Consider the following 14,529-nt stretch of genomic DNA (forward strand, 5'->3'; position numbering starts at 1 on the left):
AGAGAGACATGTGAAAATCAATAGGAAAGGGTTTATTTTGGTTCATGGTTTCTGAGGTTTTAATTCATGGTTGGTTGACTTTATTGCTTTTAGGCCTGTGGTGATGTGGAGCATCATGGGGTGGGGTGGGGGAGAACACTGGTGGACAAAGCTGCTTACCTCATGGCAGCCAGGAATGAGAATGAGATAAGGGAGGAACGGGCCCTTTAGAGTGTGTTATGAGGCCCAGCTGTCCAGCGTTTGTCTACAATGGTTACTAGACTAGTACATAACTTTGTCTAAGCACATGCAAAAATAAAGTACTGTGCAAATCACATGTTCTGCTGAATATAGATGGTGACTACTTCTTCACCAATTGCAGCTTTCTCCTTGTTCTGGTCTGTACTCATTATGGATTAGATTTATTGAGACACTTGATCACAGAATTGTTCCAGCTTCTTAACAATGCCTGATCTAGAGTGAGCCCCTACTTCCTTAGCTCCCCCCCATATCATCCAGTCAAAACCCCAATCCTGACGTACATTCTTTCTAACACCTTTATACTAAGATGGCCAAGGTTTGTCTTCTTTCTTGCTGTAGTGAGTAGTGAAGCCAAGTTGTTCAACCATGTTCTGGGTGGGCTTTGACTGAAGGACAGTGATGTGTACTACCCCTGTTTCCATAAAAATTTGTATGTCATTTTTTTGTTGGGCCTGATATTTGAACTCAGGGCTTTCTGCTTGCCACACCTCCAGTCCATTTTTGTTCAGGTTATTTTGGAGATGGGAGTCTCACAAACTATTTGCCCAGGCTGGCCTCAAACTGTGATCCTCCCCAAAATAAGCCTCCCAAGTGCCACTAGCACCCAGCTCAAAATTTTTGTGTCTTTGAGTTTGATTATGATCATTTGTATTTGTGGTCGACAGAGATGTTTTACTTTGCTTTGTGTGTTTTGTTCAGCTTTGAATCATGCTTAGAAAATCCTTCTGAATTCCTCAATTGTAAAAACTGCAGTTATGTTTTCTTCTAGGTAGAGATGATGAGATTAGGGGGTCCAAGGATGAAGAGAAATTGAAATAGATTTGAAAGCTGGAGGTGGAGGTGGAGGTGGGAGATAGGCAAGAGCTAAAGAGTTCTAAGGTGGACTATTTTCTTATAATTTTAAAGATATGTGTACGGGACCTACAGAATATTTTATATATGCTAGTCTCAGTAAGTACTTTTTCTTGGGCTAATATTTTCTCTTATGTTCCTCCTTAAGTGCACCAGATTAAAGAAAACAATGATAATGTCAAGAGTCCTCATGAGATGTAGATGAAGATTAGCTCTGGTGATGGGCAGTGTTGAAAACTTAGCACTGTGAAATGATAAATCATGTTTTAATAATATGTACACTTTTTTGTTTTAAAAAAAAAACCTTTTTTGCTGGGTACAAATGTCTCATGCCTGTAATCTTAGCTACTCAGAGGCAGAGATCAGGAGGATTGTGGTTTGAGGCTAGCCAGGGCAAACAGTTTGAGAGACCCTATCTCAAAAAAAAAAAAAAAATCACAAAAATGGGTTGGTGGAGTGGCTCAAGGTGTTGGCCCTGAATTCAAACCCCAGTACTGGAAAAAAAAATTCTTTTTGATGGAACTGGGGTTTGAACTCAGGGTTTCACACTTGCAAAGCAGCCACTCTACTGCTTGAGCCACACCTCCTTAATATGTACACTTTTATTCTCTCTCTCTCTCAGTACTGGGGGTTGAACTTAGGGCCTTGTACTTCCTAGACAGGTGCTCTACTACTTGAGTCACTCCTCCAGCCCTCCATGTTCCCTTGGACAGCATTGCTGCCATAGACTGAAAATCTATGTACCCCCCAAATTCACATGTTAAAACCTAATTCACAATGAGATAGCTTTTTAAAGTGGGGCATTGGACTGATGGAGTGGCTCAAGTGGTAGAGTGCCTGCCTAGCAAGTGCGTGGCCCTGAGTTCAAACCCAAGTACTGCCAAAAAAAAAAAAAAAAACCAAAAAACAAGAATTATATTAGTGGGGTGCCAGTGGCTCATTCTTGTAATCCTAACTACTCAGGAGGCAGAGATCAGGAGGATCTTGGTTGGAAGCCAGCCTGGGCAAATGGTTCACAAGACCCTATCTCGAAAAAACTCATCATAAAAATAAGGTTGATGGAGTGGCTTGAGGTGTAGGCTCTGAATTCAAATCCCAGTACCGCAAAAAAAAAGAGTGGGGCATTTGGGAGGTGATTAGGTTATAAGATCAGAGCTCCTAGAAAAGCTCTTATAGGGCTACTAATTCCATTATATAAAAGCTGCCCTGCCCCTTTACCCATGTAAGACACATAAGAAGACAGCTGCCTGTGAGGAAGCCAGCCCTCTTGAGACAAGGAGTTGTCTAGTACCTTGATTCCCAGCTTCAGAACTGTGAGAAATATATTTCTGCTGTTTTAAGCCACCCAGTCTATGATACTTTTGTTATAGCAACCTCATGGAATAAAAGAACTGCTTTTTTTTAATTGTGTGTGTGTATGATGTTGGGGTTTGAACACAGTTCTTTACATTTGCTAGGCAGGCATACTGTCACTTGAGCCACACCACTAGGCCTTTTTCTTTAGTCATTTTTTACGTAGGATTTTGTGTTTTTGCCCTGGCAGGCCTGAACCATGACCTTTCTACTTATGCCTCCTATGTAATTGGGATCAAAGGCACACTCCACCATGCCCAGATTTTTGGTGAGATGGGGGGGTCTCACTAAACTTTTTGCCTATGCTGGCTTTGAACCATGATCCCCCTGATTGGTGTCTCCTGAATAGCTGGGATTACAGTCCTGAGTCCCATGCCTGGTCCAGTATTTACTGCTTAATTGCAGAGGAAGGAAAAAATTATTTTCACATAAAGATGTCCAGGTTGAAATACTAAAAATTATGAACTTTATTAAATTCTATTCCAGGTTCACATTTTAAAATATTATATATGATTGAATGGGAAATACACACAAAGCACTTCTGCACCCAATTTAGGAGGTTTGTATGTAGTAATCTCTTTTTTATGGAATACTACTTTTACTTGAAAGAATGAGTGACAGAGAAATTATAATTACTTAGGCTTGTGTATTTGACACCTTTTCTTTTTCTTTTTTTTTTCAAGCTTTTTTTCACCAGTTTACTACCTAATTGTATTTATTGAGTTTTCACTATCATCAAAATAAGAGTTTAGATTTCTGGTCAGTGAAATTAAAAAAAAAAAACCCATACTGATTCCACATCATATTCCAAATGTAATATGGAAGTACTACATATTTCACAGTATTGTTTTTTTTTTTCAAATTCTGCTTGCTTTTTTTTTTAATTTTATTTTATTCATATGTGCATACAATGTTTGGGTCATTTCTCCCCCTTCCCCCTACCTCCTCCCTTAACCGCCCCCCCTTACCTCCCCTTCCCCTTCGCTACCCTTATCTCTAATTTTGTTGAAGAGAAAGTATAAGCAATAATAGGAAGGACCAAGGGTTTTTGCTAGTTGAGATAAGGATAGCTATACAGGGAGTTGACTCACATTGATTTCCTGTACATGTTGACACCGTTTCAAAAGTGAATATGAGCCTGTCCCTTCAAGACAATCCACCAATAGCATTTTTATCAGTGATAAAAATGTAAATTCTCAAGAGAAAATTAGAATTTTGTAGATCTTTGTATCCATTACTATAAGCTTGACATCTTCCCAATGTTTAGCAACTTTTTTCTGGTACAATCTGTGGTAATACTAAAAAATGTAATTTAAAAATAGTCATGAAGTATGTAAATACTGAAATATCTATATAACTTGGTCAAATAATGCATGCCTTTTAAAAAATGCATTAGTAAAAGATTCTTTTGGTGTGCAAGACAGATTTTAATGCAACAGAATATGAACTTGTCAATGATAATGTTTCAGGTTGTACATCACAAAAAACCTTTAAGAAGGTTACACTTGTTTTGGTGTAGTATCAAGGAAGAATATTGACAACTATCTGAAAACCTTAAAACTAACATTTACATATTCGTGTGAGGCTTTTTTTTGTTTTTCATGTACTTAAATATAATAAACTAAATAATAAAACCAAAATAACAGGTTAAATGTAGAAGTAGATATGAAAATTCAGTGTTCTAATAAAACAGACAAGAAAAAGACTTGCAAAAATGTAGTGTAAAAAATCTGTTTATTTTGGAAAATAGTTATTTTTCATAAAACATTGTTTCTCTTAATACCCAATAGGGTATTAATAATCTAAAATGAATTATTTTAAAATAATGTTAATTTCTACTATGATTATTTTCTTCTTCTTTTTTTTTTTGTGTGGGAGAGTGGTAGACCAGAGTTTGAACTCAGGGCCTCACACTCTCAAAGCAGGTGGTCTACCGTTTGAGCCACACCTCCAACCCGTTTGACTGTGGTTATTTTGGAGATAGATCTTGAGAAGTATTTGCGCGGGCTGGCCTTGAGTTGCGAACCTGAGATTGTCGGGATCTCAAGTCTCTCAAGTAGCTAGGATTATAGGCATCTGGCCTAATTTCTACCATGATAAATATTGATAGCTATAACTTACATAGGCAAAATTACTTTTTGGTTCTCCTTCATTCATAAGAGCATACCGAGATCTTGAAAGGAAAACGTTTGCGAAACGCGGACTCAGCCCCCTACACCAGGACTCAGCGAAGAGATGTGACAAAAAGCGCTTGTCATGAGATGGATCTGGAAAAAGGCCCAAGTCCTAGCAGTGGCTTTTTAGGGTCTTAAGCTAGAGGGATTCGTCTGGGTCAGGAAAGCCAAGCAATGGGAATTCCCCATCTTCCCAGAGTTTCACTTCTCCCTTGCCCAACCCTCTGTGTCAGGTCCTTCTGCCTGGGCACTCATGGCGCAGCCCCAGTTCTCACTCCCATTGCCTGTCCGGTTTCTAGAGAGGCCAATCAGCATCCTCGCGGCCGGGGCTGATTCTTCCTAAATCTGGAAGGATAGGATCATGGCTTCCCGAACCCTTTCTCCTGCTGATCTCGGGAGCCCTGGCCCTGACCGAGACCTGGGCGGGTGAGTGGGGGGTCGGGAGGAAAATGGTTTCTGTGGAGAAGAGGTCAAGGGTCCGCTCAGTCTCGGCGCTGGACTCCGGGAAGGCGCGTCTCTGCTCTCTTCAGCCTAGATCCCACCCGGGTCCGCTCACCTGGGCGCTGCCTGCCGCCCCTTTCGGTCACCGAGCTCTCGCGCCCCCTATTTTACCCTCCAAGTCCCATCACAGACTTGAGCCCCGGGTTCCTGCGCAGGGAGGCGGGTCGCGGTGTCTCACCCGTTCCCCGCCCCCTGGCTTCCACTCCCTGCGCTGCATCGTCACCGCCATGTCCCAGCCGGGCGGCGGGAACCCCGCTTCGTTGAAGTCGGTTTGGTGGACAACACGCAGTTCTTGCGGTTTGACATCGACGCCGGAAGTCGGAGGATGCGCCCCAGACGCCGTGGGTGGAGCAGGAGGGGCCGAAGTACTGGGACCGGGAGACAGTATGCCAGAGATCTTGAACAGGTTCACCGAGACGGTCTAAACATCCTGCTGGGCTACTACAACCAGAGCAAGGATGGTGAGTTGCCCCGAACGCAAGTCGCAGATTACAACCTGTCCTTATTCCCAGGATTGTGATCCACTCGCCCGAATCTCCAGGTCAGAGACTCAGTCTGATGCTGTGAGACTTGCTTATCTCCTTGTGATGCTGGGGCTGAACTCGGGGTTTAAGCACGCTAGGCAAGCGTTTTAAGACTGAGCTACACCCCAGCGCCCGCTCATCTCCTAGACCTGGGAAGAGCTAGGGGATAGGCAGGGGGTGGGGGTGGGGGGTGCCGGTTTCATTTTCAATTTCGGTGGAAAAGGATCTGACCAATCACCTACAGTCCGAAGCGGGGTGTGTGCGTGTGCGTGTGTGTGCGTGTGTGTGTGCGGGGGGCGGGGTTCCTGTGGGCGGGGCTGACCACAAGGCGGGTCCAGGCGCTGACGTCTTGCAAAGAGTGTGTGGCTGCGATGTGGGACCAGATTGGCTACTCCTCCGTGGGTACTGGCACGACGCCTACGACGGCCGTGATTACATCGCCATGAACGAGGACCTGCGCTCCTGGACCGCAATGGTCACGGCCGCTCGCATCACCCAGCGCAGGTGGGAGGTGGAAGGTTTGGCCGACAGCAACAGGGCCTTCCTTGAGAGCACTTGTGGAGACGCTCCGCAAACACCTTGAGGATGGGAAGCAGACTCTGCAACGTGCAGGTACGAGAGACTGCCGGGCAACTCCCAGATCTCCTGTAGGTCTCCCACAAGCTTTCCACGAGGAAGGGAGGAAAATGCCACTGAATCTAAGATATCGCTCTCCCATGGGTCCGGGGAGGGACCAGATACTGTATCGGAGTGACTCTGAGGGCCTTTCCTTCTCTCAAGAACTGTTAAGGAATCAGTCATTCCAGGGCGGGAGGGAAAGACAATCCTTAAAATGATTGATCAGTTTCCTTTTTTGATGGCAGCAGCCGCGGGCATCACAGGGTGTCTTTGAGGCTATGTGCTCTTCTCTAACGCGACCAGTGTCTTTGGAGGTCCAGACGTCCTGCATCTCTCAGCCTGCACCCAGGTCAGAAACTGCAGACTTTCTCAGAAATCTGTAGCTTCCAACCTGGGATGTCTTACCCTGATTGTAGAATTTACCAGATCCTTGATTGCAGGCTGGTGATTTTGTGCTTTCTCCTCCACCCCAAATGTACTGTCCACTCCCAGAATGGTCACATGAGTGCTGCTTCAGTGGCCCATGGAAAGTAATGCAAAATGTCCGAATTTCCTGAATCTTTCCTCAGATCCCCCGAAGTCACATGTCACCCTCCACCCCATCTCTGACCAGAAGGTCACTTTGAGGTTTTGGGCTCTGGGCTTCTACCCTGCCGAGATCACCCTGACCTGGCAGCAAGATGGGGAGGACCAGACCCAGGACATGGAGCCTGTGGAGACCAGGACTGCAGGGGATGGAACCTTCCAGAAGTGGGCAGCTGTGGTGGTGCCTTCTGGGCAGGAGCAGAGATACACGTGCCATGTGCAGCATGAAGGGCTGCGTGAGCCCCTTACCCTGAGATGGGGTAAGGAGGGGGCGTGGGCACAGAGCCTCTTGTCAGGGAAAGCAGGAGCTGTTTTGGGTCAGGGCTGACTGCTGGGGGATCAGGACCCCTCATGTTTTCTTCCTTTCTCAAAGAGGTCTTCCCAGACCTTCATCTCCATCATGGTAATTGTTGCTGTCCTGGTTCTCCTTTTTGCTGTCCTTGCTGCTGTTGTAATGTGGAAGAAGAGCTCAGATGGGAAAGCGGTGTGGTCTTAGTTTTCTTTCCCACTAGGTGATTCCAAGCCCAGGTAGAAGTTTTCCTGGCCTCCTTACTAGGAAACAGTTTAGCCCAATGTCTCAAAAGACACAGTTGCAAACATGATAATATGGATATTTAAATCTCAAAAGATCAAAATATAAAAAATATAATTCTGGAAAAATAATTTAAAAAGATCATTAAGAAAAAACAAACAAAAAAAGAAAAAACAGAAGATCATTAAAAGACCTTTATTTGCTGGGGTCATGGGAAGAAAGAAAGAAAGAGAAAGAGGAAGGAAGGAAGAAAAAGGCTTTTATTTACATTTCAAAAGGGGATTTTATTTAACAAATACAAAAAAAGACATTTCAGAGGCCACTTTATACCATAAAATAAGCAATAGTATATATATTTTACACACATATATATGTAGATGTACTAATATCAGCCACATGGGTATAACAATTATGAGCACATAAGCTATATTCAGAAAGAAATTTGTCAATAAGAAAAATGTATAAAAGCATATCACAATGGTTGGTAATTGTGTGCACTGAGCTTCATACCTGTAGTCATCTGAAATACTGTGACAGACAATCTAAATCTTTTGACAAGATGGATCAATATTCATAATGGGTCACCACCAAATATGCAGTCACTTAAAGAGCTAAGATCTCAGGAAATTTTACTTCTCACAGGTACAGGTGTAGAAAAAGGACATCTCTTCATTTATTGAGGAAGCATTGGTGTTTTTACCCACATGCACAATGCTCACACACAGTCAGCCTACTGATAATGCACTTCCATGGAGTCAAATTCATAAAATGAATTAGAGCTCTCTGAAAGTCTTTACACAATTTGTGCATCCATTATTAGGAATGATGTGAAGATGAAACATAAAACAACAAAATTAAAAAAATACTGATAGTTTTAGATAGTGGGGAAAAAACTAAGAAGGAAAACTTGAGGGCTGGCGGAGTGGCTCAAGTAGTAAGAGCATCTACCTAGTATGTATGAGGCCTTGAGTTCAAACTCTAGTACCATCAAAAAAAAAAAAAAAAAGAAAAGAAAAAGAAAAGCTTGACATATTAAAAAGTGGGCATTCCACAGAGGTACTCCATAAAAGCTGGTAGACTTACTGATGAGGAAAGGAAAAAGGAGGAGGGAGGAGTAAAGAGGGCAATAAAGGGAGTAGATATGACCAAAGTATATTATACATGTATATGAAAGTGTTGTAATGAAACCCATTACTTCATATCCTAATAAAATGAATGAAAAAAAAGTTTGTGGACTTTCATGATCATTAATTATATTCTGAAGTTTTGGATCATTGTGAATGGCAGTTTTTTTTCTTTTGGGGCATGGCTCTCCCTGGAGAATATGTTCATATTCATGGTGCTTCTGTTTTTAAAATTCTATGGCTTGGTCGGGTGCTGGTGGCTCATGCCTGTATTCCGAGCTACTTGGGAGGCTGAGATCAGGAGGATCATAGTTTGAGGTCAGCCCAGGCAAATAGTTCATGAGACCCCATCTCCAAAATAAACAGAGCAAAATGGACTGGAGACATGGCTCAAGTGGTGGAGTGCCTGCTTTGCCAGAACAAAGCCCTGAGCTCAAACCCCAGTCCCACAAAAAAAATCAAAACATATATACCACTTAATATACACTGGCATGAGTATTTCCTATTAAATTTCCCATCTGCTATGCTATACTTCTATGTTTTTTGAGTAAACTGGGCAGAAATAATAATGGTTGAACGGTAACACCATTGCCTAAGTGCCTTCTTATCCTACCATGCATATAATTGTTTTCTTAACTTCATTGGCTTCTTCAGACCAATGAAGCTTTATTTCATGAAAAACTCCTGGAATTTCATTAGCTGGAAGGAATGTCAATGTAGGCAAATGTCTGGTTTTCATTGTTGCTGTATTGCATGGCCAGTGCTTTCCTCAGAATTCAGCTTTCTGCTCTTCTTATGTAGCACCTCCATGGTAACTGCAGTTGCTGGGGTTTCAGTTTTCATGACATTAACATCTTTCAGGATTGTGCCTTTTGGGATTTTAGCCATTAGAGATTTTGATCTTTCAGGATTTTAGCATTTGAATTTATAGCTGTCAGGATTAGACTTTAAGAATGATGACCAGCACAGACTGGGAAATACCATCCTACCCAGGTGCTTACCAGTCTGGGGCCCTGTTTGCAGACCTTACTCAAATGTAAAGCACATGTGAAAATGTCAAAAATCATCAACCTGATAATTGTGGTGATGAAACCTGATTCCCATAGGCCAGATTTCAGAGGGGAAAGTCCCTGCTGAGGACTGATCTCCAGGAGAGCAGCTGGTCCTCTTCCTGCATATATCCTCTCATGTTTCCTGATCTTTTCCTGGGTCTGCAGTCACAGTTCTGGTAACTTCCCAGATAGGATCTGTGGGCCCCTTTAGGCCCTCTTGGTTCAGCATTCTCTTACAGGTTGTTTTCTTCCCGCAGGTGGAAAAGGAGAGAGCCATGTGCAGGCTGCCTGTAAGTAAGGCAGGGGTGTGATCCCTGAGGACCCAGGGGTAGTGTAGACAGGAGTGCATGGGGGATTTGGACACCTCATAAGTCCTCCTTTTGCCACATTTCCTGTGGATCTGACTACATTCTGTTTTGTTCTTTCCCAGGCAGGGATGTTGCCCAGAGCTCTGATGTATCTCTCACAGCTTAAAACAGGTGAGAGCTTGGAGGGCCTGAAGTGGGAGAGAGGATGGAGCAGAGGGGATAAGACTGATTTGCAGGAACTGTTCCTCTGAATTTGGACTTTTTGAGAGTGTAATGAGTGGGTTGTTCAGAGCATTACATTTAACATTGACTGATCTGAATTTGTTCATGATTATTTTCTTCTACAGCATGAGACATGCTGCCTTGTATGGAATTGAGCAATACAAGATTTGTGTCTCCCTCTACTTTACCCTGACTTCTCTTTCTTTTTTTTTTTTTTTGGTGGGACTGGGGTTTGAACTCATGGCTTCACTCTTGCAAAGCAGGCAAGAGTGAATGTAACTCTATTGCTTGAGTTACATCTACGGTCCTTTCTTTTGTTTGCTGTGGTTATTTTGGAGATGGGGTCTTGCAAACTATTTGCCCAGGTTGGCCTCAAACCATAATCCTCCCGATGACAGCTTCCTAAGTAGCTAGGAGTATAGGCACGAGCCACCTAACTTCCCTTCCTGCAGTTCGCATCTGACTATATCTGTCTGTGATCCTAACAGCATGAAGTGAGGAAATGAGGAACCCAGCTCAGCCCTGAACACCAAGACCACTCCACACACCAACCTGGGTTCTCTTTCCTGATCAACCTGCTGCTCCAACAGAAGCCAGGTTGGAATGTCTCTATCCCTGACTTAACTTTAGGTTGCATGAAACTTCTGCTGAAAATAAGGATCCCTGTTGAAAATAAGGATCTGGATATCAATTTGTTTTTCAAATTCTGGCATAAGGTGTGATTGATACATTCATTTGAGGAGAAGAAGATTCATAAAACTTGAGAGAGGAAACAAAACCTGAGAACGTCCCAGAATCAGTGTGTGTATCAGTCAGGGTTCTCTAGAGGAATAGAAACAATATAATATACTTAAATATATATTGTTATATATATCATTACATATAATATATAAATATATATGAAATATACAAATCAGTACATATATAGAGAATATTATAGGACATATATCTAATTATAAAAGGAGATTTATTAGATTGGATTATATGATTGGAGTCTGGATAGCCCAACAATGGTTGTCTGCTTCCTGGAGAACCACAGAACCCAATAGCTGCCCAGGCCAAGGAGCTGGAAGCCTCAGAACAAGAGGGACCAATGGTGCAGCCCTAGTCCAAGGCTAAAAACCCAGAAGCTCCCTGGAGAGTCACTGATGGGAGCTTGTGTTGAAAGGCTGAAGAAGTTGAGTATGATGTCCAAGGGCAATGACAACAGCAATACATAGATGTACTTGCTCAGGAAAAGTGGAGCTTGCTATTAAATATTTTTACTAAAATGTAGCCCATGTCTTTTGTAGAACATGTAGATTGTTCTCTTTAATTTAGCAAACATTTTTAAAAGGTAGAGATGCATTGTTATTGTAGCTAAAATAATTCTTAATCCTAAAATTTTTGAAATTGTAATGTTTTCCATACTTATCAGAAGTTGTTTGAATTGTGATTTGAACCTCACACTTGCTAGAGAGCTATTCTACCACTTGAGCCCTGTTTTGTGTTGGGTATTTTCCAGATAGGGTCTCTTAAACTATTTCCCAGGCTGGATTCCAACCACAATCCTCCTGATCTCTCCTCTGGAGTAGCTAGGATTTCAGGCATTAGTCACTTGCAGCAAGCCTTCTTTTCAACTTTTATTCCACCCAAGGACCACTCCTTATTGGATGGTGCCACCCACATTCAGGGGAAGCCTTTTCCCCTCTGTTGCTCTCCTAAGTGTCAATCCTCTCTGGAAATGCCCTCACAGACACACCCAGAGGTGTGCTTTATTAACTTGTAGGCATCTCTCATCCAGTCAAGTTGACAATCAAGATTAACCATCACAATGTGTTTGATATACTGAGTCTGGTACAATCAGGGACAAAAGGGTGTGAGGAGTTGAATATGGATGGGGCTTTGAAGTGTTCAGTCTTTTGTGGGTTCACTCATTGGCTGGGTCACCTTCCTTTATCCTTGTCCCTTAGAAGAACATTGTTCCACCAGAACCTGTGATCACAGGGACTCAGTCATAGCCTGGCTCTTATCCTCTCTCCAGGCCCAGGGGCAGCAAGGGCATCTTATGACTGGGTCAGCATATGCTCAGGCCTGTGTCCTGGCCCTCAGTCTCTGGCCTTTTCTGTGTTAATTTTTTTTTATTTTTCTTTTTTTTTATTATTATTCATATAATTTTTTGTTTTCATAGATTATGCCTGTTAATGTTCTTTCATGTGAGTTTTGTTTGTGGCAGTACTGGGGTTTGAACTCAGGGCTTCACACTTGCATAGCAGGTGTGCCACATTTCCAGTCCATTTTTTTTTGCAGTAGTAGAGCTTGAACTCAGGGTCTCACAATTGCTAGGCATGCAACTCTACTACTTGAGCCACTCCACCAGCCCTTTATTGTGATGGGTATTTTTTGAGATAGGGTCTTTTGAACTATTTGCCTGGGCTGGCTTTGAACCATGATCCTCCTGATCTCTGCCTCCTGAGTAGCTAGGATTACAGGTGTGAACCATTGGCGCCTGGCTCCTCACGTGAGTTTTGATCTCATTCTCTCAGCGTCCTCATCTCTGGCAGCAACAGGACCTGCTTAGTCACTGTCCCCACAAGGCCCAGTGCAGCCTCTATACATAGGAATCTCTAGTGTCAAGATGTTACAGGAGGTTTTAGGCCTCAGGCCCAAACTCCTGGGTTTCATAGGTCAGGTCCACCACTTGTTCCAACATGCCAAATAAGACATGTAATGGCAAAGGGTGGTGAAGAAAGCTTATTACACAGCATGCATAGCCATGGGAAGAAGAAAGGAAGCATTTCAACCCATCTTCCTAAAACAGACATTTGCTTTAGGTTTAAATAGAAGGAAGAATTTAGTATAGAGGAAGAAGTCACAGGTGTGTTCCAGAGGTCAGAGGTAGTTGCAGGCAGTCTGGTAGTTCATTGTTTCAGGATTGGTCAGGTAGGGCCTTGTTATAAGAGTCATTGCTGCTTGGCAAATGGTCTGTCTTGTGAGTAATGCTGCAATAAATATGCTTTTGCAGGAACCTCTACAGTAAGAGGTATACAAGGGTGGTATAGCTGGATCATTTGATAGTTCTATTTTAAAGTTTTTGATGACCCTCCATACTGACTTTCACCAGAGCTGCACTAAATTATATTCCCATCAACAGTGTACAAAAGTCCCCGCCCCCCATCCTCACCAACATTTGTTGTTTTTTGATGATAGCCATTCTGACTAGTGTAGGATGGAATCTCAATGTAGTTTTGATTTGCATTTCCCTGAAGGTTAAAGATGTCCTCAATCACAGCTTGGTCTTTCTGGCAACCAGACACATTGAAGCTATGGAGGAGCCCTGAAGCATGAATTCCGCTCATAGTCATTCTAAGAACAGTCTCATTACCAGGACATTCCAAGGGATTTAAGAGCTCTCCGTCAGGCAGCAAGGCTATGACCAGACACCTTTATTATACCACAGACTGCCTCACAGAGTTCACAGATCTGTACTGGCCGATATGATTTACAGGATCCTGAAACGATATTTGATTTTCATGTTTTTTTTTTTTTTTGGTGGTACTGGGGTTTGATTCAGGACCTACACCTTGAGCTAGTCTACCAGCCCCTCTCCCCCGCTTTTTTTTTGTGATGGGTGCTGCTGAGATAGGATCTCATGAACTATTTGCCCAGGCTGGCTTCAAACAGAGATCCTCCTGATCTCTGCCTCCTGAGTAGCTAGGATTACAGGCCTGAGCCACCAGCGCCCAGCTTTGATTTGGTTGTAATGTGTATGCAAACTCTTTGCTGCTCCTCCCTTGCTGAGGTGCAGTTTAATTTCTTCCTGTGCAGAGTGGCCTGGACCTGCTGACTCACTTTTTTCTCCCTGATGCTGCGAGGCTGATTCAGTGTGATCTGGGTGTTGGACATAAGCAAGCTGTAGCTTCCTTCTTGCCTCTTTCTCATCACTGACTCTTAGGAATCCAACTGCTGTGTCAACCTGGGGATAAGTCCACATAGCTAGGAATGGAGGCCTCATGGTCCTGAGCCAGAAAGGTCCTGAGGCCTCTTCAAACCACCATATGAGGGAGCCAAGTTTCATGAGACTCCCCCTCCCCCAGTGCCAGTTAGAGGATGCAGCCCTAGCAGTAGATAACTAATACAGCTTCCTTTTTAAATTTGCTCTAAATTAATAACTATTTGGTTTTAAGATTTAAAAAGTTTTCATGACTGAATAGGATGTATTTTATTACTATCCTCAACAATCTATTCATTTGAGCTTCAATTTCCAATAGTGACCTAGGTACACACAAAAGGAAGAACCCTGCTGTGCTGGGCTGACTCTGGGCAGTCCTCCCCATTAACTGTCCCCTGTTTATCCCACTACCCTAGTCAATCACAAATGCTAAGGTAAATGTTACTGGGAAGAATTTTGGCAGATGTAATTAAAGGACCCAAATCAGTTGACCTTAACAGAGGAGATTATCCT

General features: G+C 43.0%; 1 pseudogene; it reads left to right on the forward strand.

The window, feature by feature from the left end:
- The first annotated feature begins 5,055 nt into the window (after positions 1–5,055).
- LOC109690378 (class I histocompatibility antigen, Gogo-B*0101 alpha chain-like) lies at positions 5,056–11,360 on the forward strand (annotated as a pseudogene).
- Positions 11,361–14,529: the final 3,169 nt, after the last annotated feature.

Source organism: Castor canadensis, chromosome 8, assembly GCF_047511655.1.
Source record: "Castor canadensis chromosome 8, mCasCan1.hap1v2, whole genome shotgun sequence".
In the NCBI taxonomy this organism is placed as follows: domain Eukaryota; kingdom Metazoa; phylum Chordata; class Mammalia; order Rodentia; family Castoridae; genus Castor; species Castor canadensis.